The sequence below is a fragment of the Salmo salar genome, chromosome 16 (assembly GCF_965601325.2).
Source record: "Salmo salar chromosome 16, fSalSal1, whole genome shotgun sequence".
Lineage (NCBI taxonomy): Eukaryota > Metazoa > Chordata > Actinopteri > Salmoniformes > Salmonidae > Salmo > Salmo salar.
Window position 1 is genome coordinate 9,038,447 of NC_138306.1, and position 25,177 is coordinate 9,063,623.

General features: G+C 43.9%; 1 long non-coding RNA gene across 1 annotated transcript in view; it reads left to right on the forward strand.

The window, feature by feature from the left end:
* Positions 1-24,469, forward strand: part of LOC106573112 (protein O-mannosyl-transferase TMTC3) — a 71,803-nt gene extending 47,334 nt beyond the window's left edge. The window contains exons 9-14 of the long non-coding RNA XR_006759660.2: positions 4,672-4,711; positions 6,584-6,607; positions 10,551-10,747; positions 16,169-16,324; positions 19,632-19,858; positions 22,529-24,469. This is a non-coding gene — a long non-coding RNA (protein O-mannosyl-transferase TMTC3). The remainder of the gene's footprint in view (positions 1-4,671; positions 4,712-6,583; positions 6,608-10,550; positions 10,748-16,168; positions 16,325-19,631; positions 19,859-22,528) is intronic.
* The last annotated feature ends 708 nt before the right edge of the window (positions 24,470-25,177 follow it).

Sequence of the window (25,177 nt, forward strand, 5' to 3'; positions counted from 1 at the left end):
AACAATCACCCACAAACCCCAAAGGAAAAACAGGCTGCCTATGTATGACTCTCAATCAGCAACAACGATCTACAGCTGTTCCTGATTGAGAGCCACACACGATCAAACCAAAGAAACAAACAAACATAGAACGCCCACCCATGTAACACCCTGGCCTAACCAAAATAGAGAACAAAAAAAACCTCTCTATGGCCAGGGCGTTACATGACCTGAGAGAGCCTTTTTTATGTCTCTATGTAGGTTTGGTCCGGGTGTGATTTGGGTGGGCATTCTATGTCCTTTTTTCTATGCTTTGTATTTCTTTGTTTTGGCCTGGTATGGCTCTCAATCAGGGACAGCTGTACATCGTTGTCGCTGATTGGGAGTCATACTTAGGCAGCCTCTTTTCCTTTGGGGTTTGTGGGTAGTTAATTTCTGTTTAAATCAAATCAAATTTATTTATATAGCCCTTCGTACATCAGCTGATATCTCAAAGTGCTGTACACAAACCCAGCCTAAAACCCCAAACAGCAAGCAATGCATGTGAAAGAAGCACGGTGGCTAGGAAAAACTCCCTAGGAAAACCTCCCTAGAAAGGCCAAAACCTAGGAAGAAACCTAGAGAGGAACCAGGCTATGGGGGGTGGCCAGTCCTCTTCTGGCTGTGCCGGGTGGATATTATAACAGAACATGATCAAGATGTTAAAATGTTCATAAATGACCAGCATGGTCAAATAATAATAATCATAGTAGTTGTCGAGGGTGCAACAAGCACGTCCGGTGAACAGGTCAGGGTTCCATAGCCGCAGGCAGAACAGTTGAAACTGGAGCAGCAGCACGGCCAGGTGTTTTGCGCCTGACAGAACTGTTTGGCTGTCGGTTTCTTGTTTTTTTGTTTAAAGTGTTCTATCTTTAATAAATTCATGATGAGCACTAACCACGCTGCGCCTTGGTCTACTCTCTTCAACGACGGCCGTTACAGAACTACCCACCTACAATGGACCAAGCAGCGTGGTAAGGAGGAGCAGAGGGTTCAGGACTCCTGGACTTGGGAAGAGATACTGGATGGAAAGGGACCCTGGAGACAGGCTGGAGAACACCGCCGCCCGCCGGAGGAGATAGAGGCAGCGAAGGCAGAACGGCGTTTCTGGGAGGATCGGCTGGCACGGCAAGAGGAGGAGAGGCAGCCCCAAGTTTTTTTTTGGGGGGGGGCACACGGGACGGTCGGCGGTGCCGAGGATGGAACCAGAGCCAGTCGGGGTGAAGTTGGAGGTGAGCGAAGGGAGCGAAGCAGAGACAGTGAAGGAATTGATGGGGAGATTGGAGGAGAGAGATATGAGAGAGCTGCTCTGTTGGTGCATGAGGCACGACATTCGCCCTACGGAGCATGTCCTCGAATTGATGTCACCTGAGTCAGCTCTCCATACTCGTCCTGAGGTGCGTGCTAGCCGTCTGGTGAAGACTGTGCCAGCCCCACGCACCAGGCCTCCTGTGCGCCTCCCCGGCCCTGCACGTCCTGTGCCTGCTCCCAAAGCCAGGCCTCCTGCATGTCTCCCCAGCCTGGTGAGTCCTGTGCCTGCGCCCAGAGCCAGGCTTCCTGCATGTCTCCCCAGCCTGGTGAGTCCTGTGCCGGCGCCCAGAGCTGGGCCTCCTGCATGTCTCCCCAGCCTGGTTCGTCCTCCAGGGCAGGCAGAGTCGCCCGCCTGTCCTCCGGCGTAGCCAGAGTCGCCCGCCTGTCCTCCGGCGTAGCCAGAGTCGCCCGCCTGTCCTCCGGCGTAGCCAGAGTCGCCCGCCTGTCCTCCGGCGTAGCCAGAGTCGCCCGCCTGTCCTCCGGCGTAGCCAGAGTCGCCCGCCTGTCCTCTGGCACAGCCAGAGTCGCCCTCCAGTCCGGGGCCCGCGGCGAGGGACCCCGCTCTAGAGGCGCCACCAAAGTGGGGTGAGCCAGTGGTGGAGCGTGGTCTGCGTCCCGCTCCAGAGCCGCCACTGCGGAGAAATGCCCACCCAGACCCTCCCCTATAGGTTCAGGTTTTGCGGCCGGAGTCCGCACCTTTGGGGGGGGGGACTGTCACGCCCTGACCTGAGAGAGCCTTTTTTATGTCTCTATTTAGGTTTGGTCAAGGTGTGATTTGGGTGGGCATTCTATGTCCTTTTTTCTATGCTTTGTATTTCTTTGTTTTGGCCTGGTATGGCTCTCAATCAGGGACAGCTGCACATCATTGTCGCTGATTGGGAGTCATACTTAGGTAGCCTGTTTTCCTTTGGGGTTTGTGGGTAGTTAATTTCTGTTTAGTGTTTTGCACCTGACAGAACTGTTTGGCTGTCGGTTTCTTGTTTTTTTGTTTAAAGTGTTCTGTCTTTAATAAATTCATGATGAGCACTAACCACGCTGCGCCTTGGTCTTCTCTCTTCAACGACGGCCGTAAGTAACACTAGCGTAGTATATAGGACCTGTTTCAAATGATCACTTTTACGCTCAACATAGAATTCACATGCTCATTTGGTCCGGAGTGGGATAAATATCCTTTCTTTTTTATTCAGATAAATTCAATTATATTCTTCTTAATATAAAATCATATAATATAAAATAATGACACGGGACTTATAAGCATATCTTGTCTGCTAAATGAACAAGCCTACAGCCTATGGCATGCCAGATAACAGAGTAATAGGCCAACTCATGTTCTGTTAATCTGTCATCTTTAATCGTAATATTTTAATCTGTAAAATGGTATAGAATCAGCTTTATCCCTCTGTCAAAGACGCTTGGACCTTCTTTTTTTATATTTTCAATGGTATTGTTAACAAACATGCCCCCATAAAGAAAATGAGAATTAAAAACAAGTTCAGCCTCTGGTTCGACCGTGATCTTGCAGAGTTACTTCCCCTCAAGAATTGCATTTGGCGAAAGGCTCGGCACACGCATACTCAGGCTGACTGGCTCTCGTTCAGGCAAATTATAAATAAGTGCACTCAGGCTATCCGGAAGGCCAAAGTTAGTTACTTTAAGGAGCCGTTCTCTCTCTGTGGGTCTAACCCCAGGATGTTCTGGAAAACGGTTAAAGACCTGGAGAATAAACCCTCCTCCTCACAGCTGCCCATGTCCCTTAATGTTGATGATATGGTTATTACTACAAGACCATGGTGCTTGCCTACGGAGCTGTGAGGGGAATGGCACCGCCGTACCTTCAGGCTCTGATCAGTCCCTACACCCAAAGAAGGGCACTGCGTTCATCCACCTCTGGCCTGCTCGCCTCCCTACCTCTGCGGAAGCACAGTTCCCGCTCACCCCAGTCAAAACTGTTCGCTGCTCTGGCACCCCAATGGTGGAACAAGCTCCCTCACGACGCCAGGACAGCGGAGTCAATCACCACCTTCCGGAGACACCTGAAACCCCACCTCTTTATGGAATACCTGGGATAGGATAAAGTAATCCTTCTAACCCTCCCCCCTACCCCCCCCCCCCCCCCCCAAAAAAATATAGATGTACTATTGTAAAGTGGTTGTTCCACTGGATATCATAAGGTGAATGCACCGATTTGTAAGTCGCTCTGGATAAGAGCGTCTGCTAAATGACTTAAATGTAAATGTAAGAAGCACATGGCTGAGCTCTTTAATCACCACTTCATTAAATCAGGATTCCTATTTGACTCAGCCATGCCTCCCTGCCCGCCCAACATTTCCTCATCTCCCACCCCTTCTAATGCGACTATCCCCGATGCTTCTCCCTTTTTTCCCTCTTGCCCCGCTACAAAGTTTCTCCCTCCAGGCAGTCACTGAGTCCGAGGTGCTAAAGGAGCTCCTTAAACTTGACCCCCAAAAAACATCTGGGTCAGATGTTTAGACCCTTTCTTGTTTAAGGTTGCTGCCCCTATCATCGCCAAGCCTATCTCCAAACGTTTTAACCTGTCTCTCCTTTCTGGGGAGGTTCCCATTGCTTGGAAGGCAGCCACTGTTCATCCTTTATTTAAAGGGGGAGATCAAGCTGATCCTAAATGTTATATTTCTATTTTGCCCTTTTTATGAAAAATGTTGGAAAAACTTGTCAATAATCAACTGACTGGCTTTCTTGGTGTCTATAGTATACTCCCTGGTATGCAATCTGGTTTCCGCTCAGGTTATGGATGTGTCACTGCAACCTTAAAGGTCCTCAATGATGTCACCATTGTCCTTGATTCTAAGCAATATTGTGCTACTAATTTGATTGACTTGTTCAAAGCTTTTGATACGGTAGACAATTCCATTCTTGTGGGCCGGCTAAGGAGTATTGGTGTCTCTGAGGGGTCTTCGGCCTGGTTTGCTAACTACCTCTCTCAAAGATTGCAGTGTATAAAGTCAGAAAATCTGCTGTCTCAGCCACTGCCTGTCACCAAGAGAGTACCCCAAGGCTCAATCCTAGGCCCCATGCTCTTCTCAATTTACATCAACAACATAGCTCAGGCAGTAGGAAGCTCTCTCATCTATTTATATGCAGATGATACAGTCTTATACTCAGCTGGCCCCTCCCTGAATTTTGTGTTAAATGCTCTACAACAAAGCTTTCTTAGTGTCCAACAAGCTTTCTCTACCCTTAACCTTGTTCTGAACACCTCCAAAACAAAGGTCATGTAGTTTGGTAAGAAGAATGCCCCTCTTCCCACAGGTGTTATTACTACCTCTGAGGGTTTAGTACTTGGGAGCACTGTCCTTCTCTCAGCACGTATCAAAGCTGCAGGCTAAAGTTAAATCTAGACTTGGTTTCCTCTATCGTAATCGCTCCTCTTTCACCCCAACTGCCAAACTAACCATGATTCAGATGACCATCCTACCCATGCTAGAGTACAGAGACATTATTTGAGACCATCAGTGTTTTGCATGACAATAACTGGCTGACAAAATGTAATGACCGCCACAGCCCTAGACTAGAGTTCATCAATCTTCTTTGTAATACAATATAATTACAACATAAATACACAGTATACAGTATACATTGATGGTAAGTTGGTGGTTGAAGATATCCCTCTAGTGGTGTGGGGGCTGTGCTTTGGCAAAGTGGGTCGGGTTATATCCTTCCTGTTTGGCCCTGTCCGGGGGTATCATCGGATGGGGCCACAGTGTCTCATGACCCCTCCTGTCTCAGCCTCCAGTATTTATGCTGCAGTAGTTTATGTGTCAAGGGGCTAGGGTCAGTCTGTTATATCTGGAGTATTTCTCCTGTCTTATCCGGTGTCCTGTGTGAATTTAAGTATGCTCTCTCTAATTCTCTCTTTCTTTCTTTCTCTCGGAGGACCTGAGCCCTAGGACAATGCCTCAGGACTACCTGACATGATGACTCCTTGCTGTCCCCTGTTCTGCCTGCGGCTATGGAACCCTGACCTGTTCACCGGACGTGCTACCTGTCCCAGACCTGCTGTTTTCAACTCTCTAGAGACAGCAGGAGCGGTAGAGATACTCTCAATGATCGGCTATGAAAAGCCAACTGACATTTACTCTTGAGGTGCTGACTTGTTGCACCCTCGACAACTACTATGATTATTATTATTTGACCATGCTGGTCATTTATGAACATGGAACATCTTGGCCATGTTCTGTTATAATCTCCTCCCGGCACAGCCAGAAGAGGACTGGCCACCCCTCATAGCCTGGTTCCTCTCTAGGTTTCTTCCTAGGTTTTGGCCTTTCTAGGGAGTTTTTCCTAGCCACCGTGCTTCTACACCTGCATTGCTTGCTGTTTGGGGTTTTAGGCTGGGTTTCTGTACAGCACTTTGAGATATCAGCTGATGTAAGAAGGGCTATATAAATACATTTGATTTGATTTGAAATTTGATTTGATATTGTGTGAAACAGGCCCTATTGGCTGAGCTCCTTCTCAAACTGTCTGTTTTCAATTGAATCACGTAAAACTTTACTAATCGATTATACTGCTACAGACAGAAGTTGCATTGACCATGGAAATGAGGGCTGTGTCCCATATGGCACCCTATTCCCTATATCGTGCACTACTTTTGATATAGTCCAGGGCTCTTGGGACGGACCCAAGAATTATTGTTCAGTAAAGCCATTCAAATAAATCCATGTCTCCCAGATATTATTGCTGGCTGAGTAAAGATATTCCAGACTCCTCCGGTCAGTTGGAGTGTGGAGAGAGCTGTTGGTGTATCTACACAACAAAAACACAATGCTTAAATGTTCACAGGGAAAGGTTCAACCTTAACATGTGTGATTGACCTTATCTCAACCAATTTATAAAACTCAAATTAGGGCTGAATGTCATACAATCTAATTTAAAGTGGGGATTAACTGTCATGCAAGTTAACATGTGTGTCATGCAAGTTAACATGTGTGACTGGGCTGACTCTCATAGAACTCAGCATTTAGTGACAATGCCTTTCATGGAACTCAACACGTGTGACTATGTATAGGACATACAGGGTAACGGAGCTGACTCATACAAGTTAGCGTGTGACATGGTTGACTTGTAGAACTTAACATTTCTGCCTGTCCTCATAGAAATTTTGTGACTGCAGGCAGGGGAAGCAAATTAATATACTGGTAGGCTAATCTAAAGTATAGTACTATGTAACCCTCCAGATATGCCTGTCCTCTACCAACATGGCTTGTGCATACAGGTCATGTCATGGAGAAGGAAACATGTACAGTCGCTAGTGAAAGTATACACACCCCTTGCACAGTCTTCACATTTACTTGCCTTGAAATTGGATTAAATTAGATTTTTCCCCTACTGATCTACACAACATACTCCACATTTTTAAAGTGAAAGAAAAATTAAATACATTTTCAAACAATAAAAAAATTAATAGTAATAAAGATGCCTTGATTGTGTTTTTGTACCTTTTCAAATTTTTTCTACTTTTGCGTATTGTTTTCTACTGAATGTTACCAGATTTTCAACCAAAACCTAATATTAGATTAAGGGAACCTGAGTGAACAAATAACACATCAATTACATACTTATTTAATTAACAAAGTTATGCAACACCCAATGTCCCTTGGTGAAAAAAGTAATTGCCACCTTACACTCAGCTGGTTGTGTCACATTTAGCAGCAATGACTCCAACCAAACACTTACTGTAGTTGTTGATAAGTCTCTCACGTCACTGTGGAGAAATTTTGGCCCACTCTTCCATGCAGAACTGCTTTAACTCAGCAACGTTTGTGGGTTTTCAAGCATGAATCAAATCAAATTGTATTAGTCACATGCGCCGAATACAACAGGTGTAGACCTTACAGTGAAATACTTACTTACAAGCCCCTAATCAACAATGCAGTTAAAAGTATGAGTAAGAATAAGAAATAAAAGTAACAAGTAATTAAAGAGCAGCAGTAAAATAACAACAGCGAGACTATACACAGTGGGGTACTGGTACAGAGTCAATGTGCGGGGGCACCGGTTAGTTGAGGTAATATGTACATGTAGGTTGAGTTATTAATGTGACGATGCATACTGTAGATAACAACAGAGAGTAGCATCAGTGTAAAAGATGGGGGGGGGGGGGCAATGCAAATAGTCTAGGTAGCCATTTGATTAGATGTTCAGGAGTCTTATGGCTTGGGGGTAGAAGCTGTTTAGAAGCCTCTTGGACCTAGACTTGGCACTGGTACCTCTTGTCGTGCGGTAGCAGAGAGAACAGTGTATGACTAGTGTGGCTGGAGTCTTTGACAATTTTTAGGGCCTTCCTCTGACACTGGTATAAAGGTCCTGGATGGCAGGAAGCTTGGCCCCGGTGATGTACTGGGCCGTACGCACTACCCTCTGCAGTGCCTTGCGGTCGAAGGCCGAGCAGTTGCCATACCAGGCAATGATGCAACCAGTAAGGATGCTCTCGATGGTGCAGCTGTAGAATAGGTTTTGTCGTGCCCTCTTCACGACTGTCTTGGTGTGTTCGTTTGTTGGTGATGTGGACACCAAGGAACATGAAGCTCTCAACCTGCTCCACTACACCTTCATGACTGAACAGGGAGTACAGGACGGGACTAAGCACGCACCCCTGAGGGGCCCCTACGTTGAGGATCAACATGCCGGATGTTACCTACCCGTACCACCTGGGGGCAGCCTGTCAGGAAGTCCAGGATCCAATTGCAGAGGGAGATGTTTAGTCCCAGGGTCCTTAGCTTATTGATGAGCTTTGAGGGCACTATGGTGTTGAACGCTGAGCTGTAGCCAATGAATAGCATTCTCACATAGGTGTTCCTTTTGTCAAGGTGGGAAAGGGCAGTGTGGAGTGCAATAGAGATTGCATCATCTGTGGTTCTGTTAAAGCGGTATGCAAATTGCAGTGGGTCTAGAGTTTCTGGGATAATGGTGTTGATGTGAGCCATGACCAGCCTTTCAAACGTCGCTACAGACGTGAGTGCTACGGGTCGGTAGTCAATTAGGCAGGTTACCTTAGTGTTCTTGGGCACAGGGACTATGGTGGTCTGCTTTAAACATGTTGGTATTACAGAGTCGGACAGGGAGAGGTTGAAAATGTCAGTGTAGACACTTGCCAGTTGGTCAGCGCATGCTCGCAGTACACATCCTGGTAATCCGTCTGGCACTGCGGCCTTGTGAATGTTGACCTGTTTAAAGGTCTTACATCGGCTGCGGAGTGCGTGATCACACAGTCGTCCGGAACAGCTGGTGCTCTCATGCATGTTTCAGTGTTATTTTCCTCAAAGCGAGCATAGAAGTAGTTTAGCTCGTCTGGTAGGCTCGTGTCACTGGGCAGCTCTCGGCTGTGTTTCCCTCTGTAATGGTTTGCAAGCCCTTTGACATCCGACGAGCGTTAGCCGGTGTAGTATGATTCGATCTTAGTCCAGTATTGATGCTTTGCCTGTTTGATGGTTCGTCGGAGGGCATAGCAGGATTTTTTTTATAAGCGTCCGGGTTAGAGTCCCGCTCCTTGAAAGCGGCTGCTCTAGCCTTTAGCTCAATGCGGATGTTGCCTGTAATCCATTGCTTCTGGTTGGGGTATGTACGTACGGTCACTGTGGGGATGACGTCATTGATGCACTTATTGATGAAGCCAATGACTGCTGTGGTGTACTCCTCAATGCCATCGGATGAATTCCTGAACATATTACGGTCTGTGCTTGCAAAACACCACTTTACAATAGTACATCTATTTTTTTCTACATTTTAGTACAGTAGTGAAGACATCAAACTATGAAATTACACATAGAGAATCATGTAGTAACCAAACAAGTGTTTAACAAATCAAAATATATATTAGATTTTCTTCAGCCACCCTTTGCCTTGATGACAGCTTTGCACACTCTTGGCATTCTCTCAACCAGCTTGTTTGGCCGAGTATGGTTTCCAATCAGAGGCAGGTGTTTTTCGTTGTCTCTGATTGGAAGCCATACTTAGGCAGCCTGTTTTTTCCTTTGGGTTTGTGGGTGGTTGTTTTCTGTATAGTCTGTGTGCCTTATGGAACTGTTTCGTCGTCTGTTTATTTTGTTTTGAGTGTTCTTTCTAAATAAAGAAGAAAGATGAGCACTATACCCGCTGCATTTTGGTCACCTTTCATCGACGCCTGTGACAATGTATTTCACGGCCTACCTTCAAACTCAGTGCCTCTTTGCTTGACATCATTGGAAAATCAAAAGAAATCAGCCAAGATCTCAGATAAAAAACTGTAGACCTCCACAAGTCTGGTTCCTCCTTGGGAGCAATTTCCAAATGCCTGAAGGTACCACATTCATCTGTACAAACAATAGTACACAAGTATAAACACCATGGGACCACGCAGCCGTCATACCGCTCAGGAAGGAGACGCGTTCTGTACAAATTGATCCCAGAACAATAGCAAAGGACCTTGTGAAGATGCTGGAGTAAACGGGTACAAAGTATCTACATCCACAGTCTATATCCAAGCTTGTGGAAGGCTACCCGAAACGTTTGACGCAAGTTAAACATTTTAAAGGCAATGCTACCAAATACTAATTGAGTGTATGTAAGCTTCTGACCCACTGGGAATGTGATGAAAGAAATAAAAGTAAAAAATAAAATAACCCTAACCCTAATAACCCTAACCCTAAAACAATATAAATAAATAATTCTTTCCACTATTATTCTGACATTTCACATTCTTGGTGATCCTAACTTACCTAAGACAGGGAGGTTTTACTAGGAATACATGTCAGGAATTGTGAAAAACTGAGTCTAAATGTATTTGGCTAAGGTGTATGTAAACTTCCGACTTCAACTGTGTGTGTATATATATATATATATATATTATATATATATATATATATATATATATATATATATATATATATGGAGTCAAATATCAAAATAATGTCTAAGAATGATGTTGTGATACTTAACTGTATAGATTTGTTTCTCCATCACTACACCGTTGTAGAGCTATGTATTGTGTGGTCCTATTGAAATGGTGCGTCCCAAAAGTAGTGCCCTATATTGGAAATAGGGTGGCAATTGGCACACATACAATGTTCCTCTAAACTCCTTCAGATTAGCCCAGTTCATATATACTGAAAAACCGCCACCTGACCTGACTGCATGGGCATGTACAGTACTACTAATCCCTAACCCCATTCAGTCTTGATATCCCTGGCAAGTTGTTGTCATAGCTAAACCCATGTGCTTACCCATGTGCATTCTCATGTGGCATGTCCCTGCAGATGACATCGGAGCCCATATGAATGTGGGAAGAACCTACAAAAACCTGAACAAGTCCAAGGAGGCTGAGGAAGCCAACCTGGTTGCCAAATCCCTCATGCCACAGGTACTGTATGTCACAAGGCCAACAACGCCTCAGCGCCCAGGTGTATTTAAGAGGGAAAACATCAGTTGTTTGTTTTTCACAATGTTTCACCTTCATCATCCTTTGAGGGACATGACAACGAGAGGACTCAGTAGCTGGGAGGTAACAGCAGCGAGTGGGAAGAATAGTGTCTCATTGTTCATTGTACCAGGCTTTTAGACAAAATCCCTCTACGTGTTAAGTTGTGTTTTCTATGTGTTGTCAGCTGCATTCACACATTTTTTTTAACCTTTTATTTATCCAGGCAGTCAAGTATGAACAAGGTATTTTTTACAATGATGTCCTGGCACCTGGTTTAATCTCTACACATGACAGATCATGGATCAACAAGACAATTTAAAGGAGGTCCCCTGCCTTTTGAAATCAACTGTAATTAAAAATAATTGGTCACATGCTTCGTAAACAACAGGTGTGAACTAACAGTGAATTGGTTACTTACGGGACTTTCCCAACAATGCAGAGAGAAAGTAAATAGAGAAATAATAGAAAAGTAAAACACGTAATAATAGATACACAATATACAAGGGGTACCAATACCGAGTCGATGTGCAGGGGTATGAGGTAATTAGGTAGATATGTACATATAACTATGAATAAAGTGACAGATAGTAAACAGTAGCAGCAGCATATGTGATGAGTCAAAAAAGTTAGTGCAAAAAGGGTCAATGCCGATAGTCTGGGTAGCTATTTGGTTAACTACAGTATTTAACTATTTAGCGGTCTTATGGCTTGGGGGTAGAAGCTGTTCAGGATCCTGTTGGTTCCAGACTTGGTGCATCGGCACCACTTGCCGTGTGGTAGCAGAGAGAGCAGTCTATGACTTGGGGCACTGAAGTCTTTGACAATTTTTAGGGCCTTCCTCTGACATCGCCTGGTATAGAGGTCCTGGATGGTAGGGAGCTTGGCCCCAGTGATGTAGTATGCCGTCCGCACGACCATCTGTAGGGGCTTGCGGTCAGATGCCAAGTACTTGCCAAATCAAGCCGTGATGCAGACAGTCAAGATGCTCTCAGTGGTGCAGCTGTTGAACTTTTTGAGGATCTGAGGGCCCATACCGAATCATTTCAGCCTCCTGAGGGGGAAGAGGCACTGTCCTGCCCTCTTCATGACTGTGTTGGTGTGTTTGGACCATGATAGATCCTTAGTGATGCGGACACCAAGGAACTTGAAACTCTCGACCTTCTCCGCTACAGCCCCTTCGATGTAAATGGGGGCCTGCTCGGTCCTCCATTTCCTGTAGTCCATGATCAGCTCCTTTGTCTTACTGACATTGAGGGACAAGTTGTTGTCCTGGCACCACACTGCCAGGTCTTTGACCTCCTCCCTATAGGCTATCTCATTGTTGTTGGTGATCAGGCCTACCACTATTGTGTCGTCGGGAAATGTATTGATGGTGTTGGATTCGTGAACAGGGAGTACAGGAGGGGACTAATCACACACCCCTGAGGGGCCCCCATGTTGAGGGTCAGCGCGGTGGATGTGTTGTTGCCTACCCTCACCACCTGGGGGCGTAGTATCAGGAAGTCCATGATCCAGTTGCAGAGGGAGGTGTTCAGTGCCAGGGTCTTTAGCTTAGTGATGAGCTTGGAGGGCACTATGGTGTTGAATGCTGAGCTGTGGTCAATGAACAGTATTCTCACATAGATGTTAGTTTTGTCCAAGTGGGAAAGGGCAGTGTGGATTGCAATAGAGACTGCGTCATCTGTGGATCTGTTGGAGCGGGATCTGGGATGATGGTGTTGATGTGAGTGAGCCATGAACAGCCGTTTAAAGTATTTCATGGCTACAGATGTGAGTGCTACAGGGCGTAGTAGAATTCCTTCTTAGTCCTGTATTGACGTTTTGCCTGTTTGTTGGTTTGTTGGAGGGCATGGAGCGATTTCTCATCAGCGTCCGGGTTAGTGCCAGCTCCATGAAAGCAGCAGCTCTAGCCTTGAGCTCAGTGCGCATGTTGCTTGTAATCCATGGCTTCTAGTTAGGATATGTACATACAGTCACTGTGGGGGCGTTGTCGTTGTCTGCACTTATTAATGAAGCCAGTGACTGATGTGGTGAACTCCTCAATGCCATCTGATGAATCCCAGAACATATCCCAGTCAGTGCTAGCGAAACATTCCTGTAGCTTAGCATCCGCTTTATCAGAACATTTCTAATTAAGGTTAGTGATCGCAGTTCTGATGTCCAGAAGCTCTTTTTGGTAGGAAACGATGGTGGAAACATTATGTACAAAAAAAGTTAAGATTAGTGAATGAAAGAAAACCCACAAAATAGCATGGGCTAGATGCACAGTTTCTCTTGAGATAAATCAGATCATGCCCAAACTGTGCAATGTAAGTAGGGAGTTGTAGTTTCCAACAGGCCAATTTTCTACAACGTTAAGTGCAGCTTCAATTACCTATAATCTCTCAGGAATTACGTCAACTAAAGGGGCACTTCTTCACGCTTGACAGATCATTGATCATCATTTAAATGTTAAAGGTCTCCTGAAGACTTGTCTTTGTAAAAACCTTTGGCATTAATTGATCATTTAATAGTCAGTTTAATAGTCTGAGGTGATGCTCAGCTGTCTAATGCTTAGAAATACAGCTGCGTCGCCTCAGTTCTGATGAGGTTATGTTTTTAGAAGCCAATGGGAGGCCGGCCTGATTTCCTACCCCATTCCCTCAAAGTTGGTTTATCTCAGGAATCAAGGAAATGGTAGTGCCTCAGCCTGGCCTGGTGGTTGCACTGCAGACTCTACATCTCCACTGTCGGTCTCTCTGTAACTGCCCAGTTCTCACTATTCTATTGTTCATAAAATACAAACTGAGTTCTGGGATCCAATCTCCTTGTTAAAAACATAATGAAATAGCATTTGAAATCCCTACAAACATGACTGGCATGTGAAAGCCCTTTGGTCATTATTGTAGGTAAGCGTTGATGTGGTGTTTCTTTGTCATTCATGAGTGACAGTTCACTCAATTCATCCACCCCAAACTTCCAAGAAAAACAACTTCTGGACTATGGCCTATTTGATAATAATAATTTGAAGGGCCTGACTGTACTTCCCATGCGAGGGGTCAGCTTTGAAACAAATGACGATTTTGTGAATAAGCAGCGGGGCTGATTTCTTCAATTTTATCATCACGAAATGGAACAGGCGAGGCCTTGTCTGAGCTTTAAAGAGATTTTTCAGCTGAAGCATGCAAGCGGCTATGGCCATCATGTATCGACGACCGATGCTGAAAGGACTGAACAGGATTTCCGCGTGGGGCCCAATGATAATCGCTTTGATACACTACACTTATTTTGATCATGCCTCTTTTATTCATTGGTTTTCCAAACGAGTTAACTCTCTATATCCAGATTTCCGCTTATGTCCAGGAATCCAACGACTGACAACCCCATGACATGAAACGGACTACATGGTGCTTTAGTACGTGTTTTATACGGTTCTGTGAGGCTGTCGATGGAGGAAGTCCCTGCCTCAGTCTCATGTTCTCATAATTTATTTGAAAAACTGCGTAAACTCTGATTCGATAAATCAGTTTAGAAAACATAAAAGAAACAGATCTTCTCTCCCTCTGGCTGTATGTGTGGCTAGTATAGAAATGTATGACTGTGGGATTATATATACAAATTTGCGCTTTTTCTTTCAAGAAAATCCCACTGTGAAAAAATCCCACTCTCATGTTGGCCATGGCAGAAGCATATTGCCCACATCAGAGGCTGTCGGTGGCTTTGAAATTATATTGATATGCTAGTTTTCCTGCTCAGTCATTATTAGGCCTCCAAGAAAGTGACTTGTTGTCTCTTCTGTTGATTGCTTTGTAATTTTAAGGCCATGCCGAAACGTCGGTACAGATGTAGGATCTTAATTTGAGCCAGTTTGCTACAGCAGGAAAATAATTCTGCAGCAACAGGAAATGTGAATAATTATGTGGATTATAATTAATGGACATTTTTCGTTAGGGCAAATCAAGTCTGACATTTTAAAGTGGAAATTACAAACTTTATAAACCTTTTTAAGCCTTGAATACACTACAAGTTTGCATTTCCTGCTATGCTAGCTCTCAAATTAAGATCCTAACTCTCATGAAAAGGGATGTTAGTGTAACAGTTAAGAACGTACCGTAAGCTCACTCCACAGCTAGCTTGAAAAGTCAAGGATGGAGCCATCCAATTAGTACCATTTGGCTCAACAAGTTAGAATGTTATCAACGAGGGAGGTCACATGCATTGCGAAGCAGAGGATCACTGGTTCGAGCCCAGGATTGCGCAGTCGGGACAGTGGAGGAAGCTAAGCTGTTAGCAGCACACTGACCCGGGTAACAGTGGTGCCATGACCCGGATGCGCAGTTGTGCTCAGCTTGACGGCTTGGATCTCTGTGTAGTGAGTTTAAAGGGGGCGAGTGTTACAGAGTTAAGAACGTACCATAAGCTCACTACATTCTCTACGTCATGGGTTCTCAAACCTTTTGGGGCCCGGGGACCCCCTTTTGTGATGGCAAGTTAATCAAGGACCCCACAACTTGAGTGAGATAGAAATAGCATACAATGAGTTTTACTATGACTGGCAGTGCATGGCCAGACAAACCAAGTATTGGGCACTGGGAAGGAACATCTTCTGTTGTCAAACTGACTGGGGCAATTTATATATGTTTGACGCTTGCCCCTTGCTGGCCCCAGTCAATTTGACAACAAGAGATGCCTTTTGTTGACAATATAAGAAGGCCGCACCATTCAAGTGCATTTTTGTGTGTGCCCAATATTCTTTGGGTGGGATAACATATTGTGAAACGTCATTACACTATTACTGCAGATATATTAAGGACATTGTCTGAAATTACAATGCAAAAATATGACATATAGCTCCTTTAAAGGGATACTTCGGGATTTTGGCAATGAGGCCCTTTATCTATTTCCCCAGAGTCAGATGAACACGTCAATACCATTTGTATATCCGTGTCCAGCATGAAGGAAGATAAATTACCTCATTGCCAAAATTCTGAATGATCGCTTTAATGAATGAATTACATATATTTATTAATTTATTACATTGTATTATTTAACACCCTCTAAATGTATTCCATGGATCCCTCAGCCAAAATGTGTTTAATCTGTTAGTAATGTTCGTTAAAAAAAATGCAATGTAAGAAAATAAATACATTTTAGGTCTGGCCACAGACCCAGAGGTCTGCGGACCCCACTTTGAGAAGTCCTGCTCTACGTTCTCCGGTAGTTATAGTTCACCTGGAATAGCAAACTAGTGTCCAGTACCCCTAACCTGTCAGAACGAAGTTAATAACAAACCAAAACAACTGCAAGCATATAATATAGTGTGATCTAATATCTTTCATGTGGAATAAGCGTCATGGATCAGTTACTGATCAATCGTCAACAAATTAGAGATAAGGACTAGTTTATTATGTTGCCCTTCCAGAGAAGAAGTACGCCACCCGAGTGGCCCAACCACCTGAACGTGTACATTAACCTGGCGAACCTGATTCGTACCAATGACTCACGCCTGGAGGAGGCTGACCAACTCTACAGACAGGCCATCAGCATGAGGCCTGACTTCAAGCAAGCCTACATCAGCAGGCAAGGTGGTTAGTTTACACCAAATATCAGAATAATGATGTTGAACAAGGCTGTTGACTTTCTCTTAACATCCTTCATCAGAAGTCTATTTAGTGTATTTACTACCTCCATCAGGTTGATGTACAATCTACACCATAACTGTTTACTAACAACCTTGAGCATACTGATATTTGAATGGATACCATATACGTCAGTAGGCACTCCTTCATCAGAAGCTGAATGAATGAATTTACAACATACGTAAGCAGTCAATTACATTAATTCAGCTTAGCGAAGGGTCAATTGACTGCTTACGTAGGTTGTAAATAACTAATTAGACTTAAATGAATCAATTACAAAGCAGTCATTCTAGATTCTATGTTGGACTTCGGAGGTCATGACATTTTGTCAGCCAGTTATTGTTATGCAATTGACTGCCGGTCTCATGGTAATTGACCATTGATGAACATAAACATGGTTAGCATCTCCAGGCCTCCACACTTACAAGCCGCTGATGCGTGCCTTTGGAACATCTACATTTAAAAAAGTATAATAAATCCATTTAATATACACCATCACAATAAATCAATTTATTTTAGGCAGGTCCGAACAAACATTATGATATGAAGAAAATGTATTTCAGAAGAACCGAATAGGAGCCATAGACTTAAGGCTACTTCATTTATCAGACAAGATATGCTTATGAGTCCCATGCCATTATTTTATATTATATTATATGATTTTATTGTAAAGAATTATATTATTGAACTAAAATGGAAAGGATCTTTTTCCCATTCCGGAGCGTGTGAATATGAAGTGGCTATGTTGAGTGTAAAAGTGATAATTTGAAACAGGTCCTATACGCTAGATTTAGAGTTATTTGGCAAATTTTGTTGTGAATGATACAAACCCTAGAATGTCTTCAAAATCAAAACATTTATGGGCTGCATGATGCGACTATAGGCTATTGACTATTTGAAAAGTAGCCAAACAAAAGCTTGCATTCTGTTACTTGCCTCAGGCGACACACACTGTTCTCTAATCAAGTGATCATATTTTCAACCATCAGACTATTCCCAATTTAATCTTTACTAATATGTCAAAAAAAATTATCAAACGGGTAGGAAAAGGAGCAGGGGAATCATCCCTATGCACTCAAATAGTGAATGGAGACCGCTTTCCCACAGTTTAAATCATGCCGGCTAGGCTACTCCGGTTTTATAGCGTTTACATATAGAAATGTCTGGGCTTATAAGAATACTTCCACTTCACGCATCAACCACTGTTAGAGGAGTATGCTGCCACTCGCTTCGCGACAGGTGATTTTCCGCCCAAACTCTGTATGCTATGGGCTCTTCAACCCTGTTCCTGCAGCTACCCAGTGCTTAATTTGGGAAACCAAGTGAAATCTTTTCGGGAACATCGATAGTATCATGTTTTCACGACAAAACCTATTTAATTAAACTGTTGACAGCCCCTATCTCTGCGCGCTTGAGAAAGGGATGAAGGAGAGAGAGGAGGAGATGGAAACGCACAGTGGTGCGATATTATGTAGCTAAATGTAATGTAATGTTATTATAAAGCTTATTAATTATGTTTTTTTTTTAAATGCCCTAATTCTATGCTATTCCAAATCAAATACAAATTCACTATAATTGTAGGTGAACTCTGTAAGCCTCCCTGTATTGCCTAAGCCTATACGTTCTCTCCCAGACTCGTGGATAGAAAGTAACAATACATAACAGTCCACACTCAAAGGCAATTACTTAAATCTTTTCTTTTTTTTAATGCCGTGCGTAATAGCCTTCCGTGCGGTAGGCTATTAGGCTATGTATTGTATAATGGAACAATCATTATTTGAATTCAGGTTTTGGGGGGCTAGGGCTCATAGATACGCCTATACGTATACATACGCTCTAATATGCATAGGGTTGTTCTACATGCAACGTCTTAAATGCTTTGAATAAATCATCACCTTAGAAAACTCTGTCCATTTTCTTGTTTGGCTTTCAAACAACATCCACAATGACCAAGTTTTCCACTCAGTTTCAACCTGTTGTTGAACTTCTTTCTTCGTATTGATCATCACATTGAGGTCAAACATTTTTGCCTAACGCTGAGTTTTAAAGGCATAATACTGTTTTAATGATACGTGTCTGATGTACGTTTCGATTGCATTTGCGTTGATGTCAGAGTGATTAGAGGGACAATAGAGCATTGAGTGTCAGGGCAGTAGCGACCTGACGTCGTTAGCAAGTTAGGTACTACCAATACATGTCCAGAGTGCATAAAAGGAGATTACTGTGACGACTAACATGGAATTTGACTGCAGTCATGGTAATATATATGGTCACCGCAACAGCCCTAATTCTACACCAACATAAGGTATTTTGTTTACATCCTTCATCAAAGCCATTAATTGGCTCTGTAACACAGTTGGCTGGTCAGACTACTTGTCTGGTCAGACTACCTGTCAACTGTACAGTCTACTATATCACAGTGACAGTGTGTTCATCAAAAGCCAGTTATTGACTCTGCTCTAACACAGCTGACCAAGCAGACTGCTTGGGCTCCCGAGTGTCACAGCGGTCTAAGACACTGCATCTCAGTGCAAGAGGCATCACTACAGACACCCTGGTTTGAATCCAGTCTGTTAGACACCTGGCCGTGATTGGGAGTCCCTTATGGCGGCGCACAATTGGCCCAGCATCGTCCGGGTTTGGCCGGTGTAGGCCGTCATTGTAAATAAGAATTTGTTCTTGACTGACTTGCCTAGTTAAATAAATGTTAAATAAAATTAAAATGATTCACTATACAGTCTGCTCTACATCATAGCATGTACGTAAAGGAGAAAGGAAGCGAGAAACAGATTATCATTAAAGGCCCAGTGGGGTCAAAAACATGATTTCCCTGTGTTTTATATATATTTCCACACTGAGGTTGTAATACTACTGTGATATTCTGAAAATTATGATGATGCCATTTTAGTTTAAGAAATGAGTTAGACCAATAAGAAAGAGAGTTCTAAACCTCTCTGCCAATAACAGCTAGTTTTCGATTTCCCCCCTCCCCACGTCCTAGCTAAATTCTTGCATGAGAAATTGCTCTTTTCTATGAGGCTATTTTTGTTTCTTTTTGAAAACAATCACAATTGTTTCCCAGAAATTATTTGATATCTTAGATCAAAATGGCCGCATTGGACCTTTAACAAACAACAATAGAGAATTGATGTAGATAAGATGAGAGTTATGATCATTTTTTCATAGCCAGTTGTGAAGGTGAGCTTTAGATTTGGCTTGATTTCACTTTTCTTTCTGTACAAACCCAGAGGGGAGCTGCTGCTGAAGATGAACAAGCCATCCGAGGCCCGGGGTGCCTACCTGCGGGCCCTGGAGCTGGACAGAACCAACGCTGACCTCTGGTACAACCTGGCCATCGTCAACATTGAGATAAAGGAGCCTTCAGGGGCCCTGAAGAACTTCAACTACGCCCAGGAGCTCAAACCACACCACAAACTGTCCCTCTTCAACTCTGCCCTGCTCATAAAGGAATCCAGTATTTGACTGAGGCTGAGCAACCCAGGGTTGTATTCATTAGTGCACATCGTAGCAAAACGTTTTGCAATGGAAAACGAAAATAAGCATTTGTTAGGACACTTCCTGTATCGGCCCATTTGCTTCCGTTTCGCTCCTACTGAATACAACTCAGGCTCAACCAGAGCACGTAGCAGTTGTTTTGTTTAGTTAACCTTTTGTCCCATTTGAAATGTAGATTATCAATCAACAATGAATCACTCATCTTGTCATTAATAAACATTAACAGATAAGAGATTAGGGGGTCTATTTTTGGCTGGCATCAAGCCAGCGCATTGGTCAAACGCACGCTTGGTTGCAATTTCGACCTGTTAAAGCCGTCTCTCTTCTATTTTCAAACTCTAGTGTCAGGATTGGTAGTTTACCTTTCTTATATGAGCTCGCTTGCGTTGAGGCGGGAGGGGTATTATTTTGGTTGTGCATAAAAAAAACTCCATGTCGGCTATTTGCCCATCATAGAATGAGAGATGAGATAATCCAGTGACACTCCTATTTAGAAACATTTAAATTCTGTTCCTTTTTTGTTTGATTAAAAAAACAAAGTCCTTAATAGGCTACCCTTGGTTCCACAACAATGTATCTGGTGTCTTTCTTATCCTGGGCATGCATTAGCCAAGTAGCCTATGCATAAAAGGTTTCTAAATGGTCTACTCGTGAGGCTTTTGCCGACATGCTTTTGCATTATTCACAATTCACATAGGCCTACCTGCAGTGCATACTCCATTAGGCTTGTATCCATCCCTATTTCCAAAGAGCGCCTCTTGTCCTGTTACCAAAGACACAGTCCTCCAAACGTAGGCTATTCAGTCTATAACGCCATATCAAAGATAGGCCTAGGCTATATCTAGCTTATTGAGAACATGCCTCACACATACAATACAGTTTACAGGAGCCTTGTATTTTTTATTTGAGGAGAAGTGCAATGTGTAAAGGCCTATACTCATTGAAGCCAATTACAACAATGTTGACTCCAAACATATTGAGCAATAACTGATTAATTTTTCTTTTTTACTGTTGCTATCACGCAGTAGCCTATGCTATTTAATAAACTGTAGTATTATTCCACAATGGACTAGGTGGAGAATATTTCGTGCCCCCAGCCGAATTGGAGTTGATGACAACGCAAAGACCGTCAATAACCTACAGAACTTGAGACAAACGCATGCGGTATTAAGCTATGGAACGCCTTGTTGGACCAGTGAGTGCCCAAGCCTTCGTCACACCTACAACTTATTTATTCATTTAAACCCAAGCCTTTCATGCCACCGGCAGCTATTTTGCTCATAATAATTGCTGTGAAAATAGCAAAAATATTCCTGACACCCCCGAACCTATAGCGTAAGATTTACCATTGCGTTAGAGTACTAGGGCTCTATTTTAACAAACCTAACGTCTTTAATTATTCTACTGAAGAGACTTGGTTTCATTGGAATGTGTGCCATCTGTAGCTCTGTTGACTAGATTGTTTACCCAGACAGCCATGTGAGTTCAAGGCCAAGTTCACAGTCCTGGTGCTGCCTTGGTACCTCCTCCCTCCCTCCCCCTCCCTCTCCTCCTCCTCTTCCTGGTGCTGACTTTTCCTGCACCCCCTTCCCCCCCTCCTGGGCCACTCACTTTACCCACGCTCGTTTTCAGCGTAACTTATCCTCTTTTTAAGAACCTGAGCAGTGCTCCCTAACCCTGAAGTTGAATTTAAACAAAAGTCCCAGCACGCGACACATCAACATTTTCCTCACATTTGCAGACTCACAAGTTATACCAGTGTGATTAATGGTCCCCCATGGTGCAAGCAAATGTACCATGATAGCAGGTTGGGTCGACAAAGATTTCAGATTTGGGAATTGGACCCAAAAAATATTATTACAATTATTATAAATGCACCTTCACCCTACCCACTAGGTGTGTGTGTGTGGCGTGGTGTATGTGTGTGTGTCAGCACTCCCCTGGCTCTGCCCGGATCACTCACGGTTCGCTGCAGCTGTAAAATGACAGATTAATTTAGGCTCTAGGTGTTATTGTTAATATCGGTGTTCTAATAATGCTGTCACCACCAATGTTTTTGTTCCGACTCCCTGTATTCTTTGTGTTCTTTCTCTCTTTTGGTATTACTCTCGTTCTGTTCACAGAGGCCCAACTGTTGATTCAATTGTAGGTGTGGGTTTTTGACTTAGTGCCCAGGGACTCTTGCTGGCACCCTACGGGGTTGTCGGTCAGAGGCAGTGCGCGGCTGCACGTACACCCAGCATAGTTTACAGGCACAGTGCACATACAATAAGTTAATAAAAAAATTGAAAACTCTTGGCACACTCTTTAGATGCAAGCACCGATAGATGTAATAAAACGTCATGGTGAAACATTGGGCAGTATAAATTGTGTGTAGATTTTACTGAATGCCATTCCTATCTTATCATACAGTTCCTGCTATACAATCTGCCCCTGTGACTTTCTGAGTGTGCGTGCCCCACCTTTACCCACTAACCAGTATAGTGATTGTGCCATGAGAACATGTTTTTTAACAAATCACACTCATCTCCAACTAAATAAACAATGACTTGTTGTTGTTATGCCCTAACCATTATGTGTGTGTGTGCATGTGTGTGTGCATTTTTCTCTGTCTGTGTGTGTTTTCCAGGTGAGCCCAGGTTCTTTCAGGAGGCCAACTGTCATTTCCTGACCTACATCCAGGAGGAGCCAGATAATGCCAACGGCTACTTCAACCTGGGGATGCTTGCCATGGACGCCAACGAGAATGCTGCAACCGAGCGCTAGATGAGGGAGGCCATCCGTCTACAGACGGGCTTCCGCAGCGCCCTCTTCAACCTGGCCCTGCTCTACTCGCAGTCTCAACAGGAGGTGGATGCCCAGCCTGTATAAGACGAGCTACTGCACCACCACCCAGAGCATGTTAAAGGTTTGATTCTCATGGGGGATATCCTGATGAACCACAAGAAGGACATCGAGGGTGCCAAGATCTGCTTCTAGAGGATCCTCCGTATGGACCCCACCAACATGCAAGGGAAACACAACCTGTGTGTGGTCTACTTCGAGGAGCAAGACCTGCCGAGAGCGAAGCGCTGCCTGGAGGAAATGCTTGCCATGGCACCCAACGAGGAGTACGTATGCCGCCACCCGGGCATCGTGCGCGGCAAGATGGCGGCAGCCATGTCTGCAGCGGGGCAGCCGCTGAGCCCAGCTTCAGCAGAGGGCGCTGCTACGCTAGCGAAGGCGGAGGTAAATAAGCTGGGTAAGGAGGAGGAAGGGAGTGGAGCCACCGACAGCGATAGGGTTGGGGAGGGTGCCGGGAATAAGAAGAATGCACGGAAATCCTCCTCGGCAGAAAGCTTTCGAGGTGGCGGCGACAGCCAATCAGAGCATCTGAACGGCAGCCAGGCTGACAAACAGCTGAGGACTAAGAGCAAATCCACAAAAGAGATTAAAGATATAGAGAAGAAACGGGCAACCGCCTTGAAGAAACTGGAGGAGATTGACTTCATATTATGCGGTGATTAACCTTGTTGTTATTTACCGCAGTGCAGGACACATTTTTGTAGAGCTATTAACAGCTCCTGAATCACAGGTGTGATGCGTCCTAAATTGCACCCTATAATAACATATACAAAACATTAAGAACACCTGCTCTTTCCATGACATAGACTGGCCAGGTGAATCCAGTTGAAAGCTATGCGCCCTTATTGATGGCACTTATTAAATCCACTTCAGTCAGTCTAAATGAATGGGAGGAGAGAGGTGAAAATATTTTTTAAGCCTTGAGCCAATTGAGGGTGAATGGGCAAGACAAAATATTTAAGTGCCTTTGAACAGGGTATGGTAGTAGGTGCCAGGCACACTGGTTTGTGTCAAGAACTGCAACGCTGCTGGGTTTTTCATGCTCAACAGTTTCCCGTGTGTATTAAGAATGGTCCACCACCGAAAGGACTAAAGGAGGGGTGGATCTCAATATTAGGAAGTTGTCCTTAATCGGGCGGCGGGTAGCCTAGTGGTTAGAGTGTTGGGACTGTAACCGAAAGGTTGCACGATCGAATCCCTGAGCTGGCAAGGTAAAAATCTGTTGTTCTGCCCCTGAACAAGGCAGTTAACCCACTGTTCCTACGCCATCATTGAAAATAAGAATTTGTTCTTAACTGACTTGCCTAGTTAAATAAAGGTAAAATAAAATTAATAATGTTTTGTACACTCAGTGTATATAGTGCACTACTTTTGACCAGGACCCATAGGTTAGAAGCCCATAGTAGTGCATAGTCAATAGGGTGGCATTTCGGACACTGCCACAAACTCGGTTGGTTTTAAGAAATAAAACCCCTCCCCACTTCATCATGCATGGCTTAACTCCTTTTCGATTTTTTTATCATGTTTAGGGGCTACCCTACCTACTGTGTCCCATAATTTTAACACCATTGTGAGAATTAAAAAAGGGAAATTGTGGTTTGTTTGTTCTCTGAACAGCACGAGAGAGGAAAAGCACAACGCGATTAGTCATAGTCTATTTAATCTCCACTACAGATGCATAACCCTTTGTGTTGCTTCTTCTGAATGTCATTTTATCATATCCTAATTTATGCTGGTTTGTTTTGATTTTGATATGTTTACTAGATAAGTTGTTGATCACTGGATTTTTTTTGTGTGTGACTCACTCTGTGCGTAGCCAGGTATTGTTTTTAAAAAAGGAATGATTGTATCACGAACAATGAAAGGAAATGATGTAATGGACACTACAAGGCCCACTTCAGGCAGACAGGATCTCTGTATGTTGTATGCATCTCCAAATAACCCATTACTACAGTTGCTGCACCAGCATATTACACTACATTTCACCCCTATTTTCACTTATTGATCTCACCCTTTACTTCCTGTTTGCCACGTCGTCAGTGTTACTCTCCTCATAGCACAGCCCTTGTCTCATAGTGCTTCCATGGAGCTGTTTGTCTCATATTCAGTTCATGTCTGTCCAACCCCCCCCCCCCCCACACACACACACACACACGCACGCACATACAACCTGACCCACCACCAGACAGATATATTGTTTTCTGCTGTTAGTCTTCACTCTTCACGTATCATAACATCTTTGATTGCAACAATACCAGGCAGTTTTGGCGTGAGGATTGTGACACATGCTCCTCACCCCTCTCCCTCCCATGTTCTCCCTCAGGCTGTGCCATGTGTTTTTTTATCATTTACACAAGATGCTTCCTCTCTCTTGAGGGAGGATTTCACAGCACAGTTATTTGGCAGAACAGTTCCTCTTTTTTTTTTTTTTTTT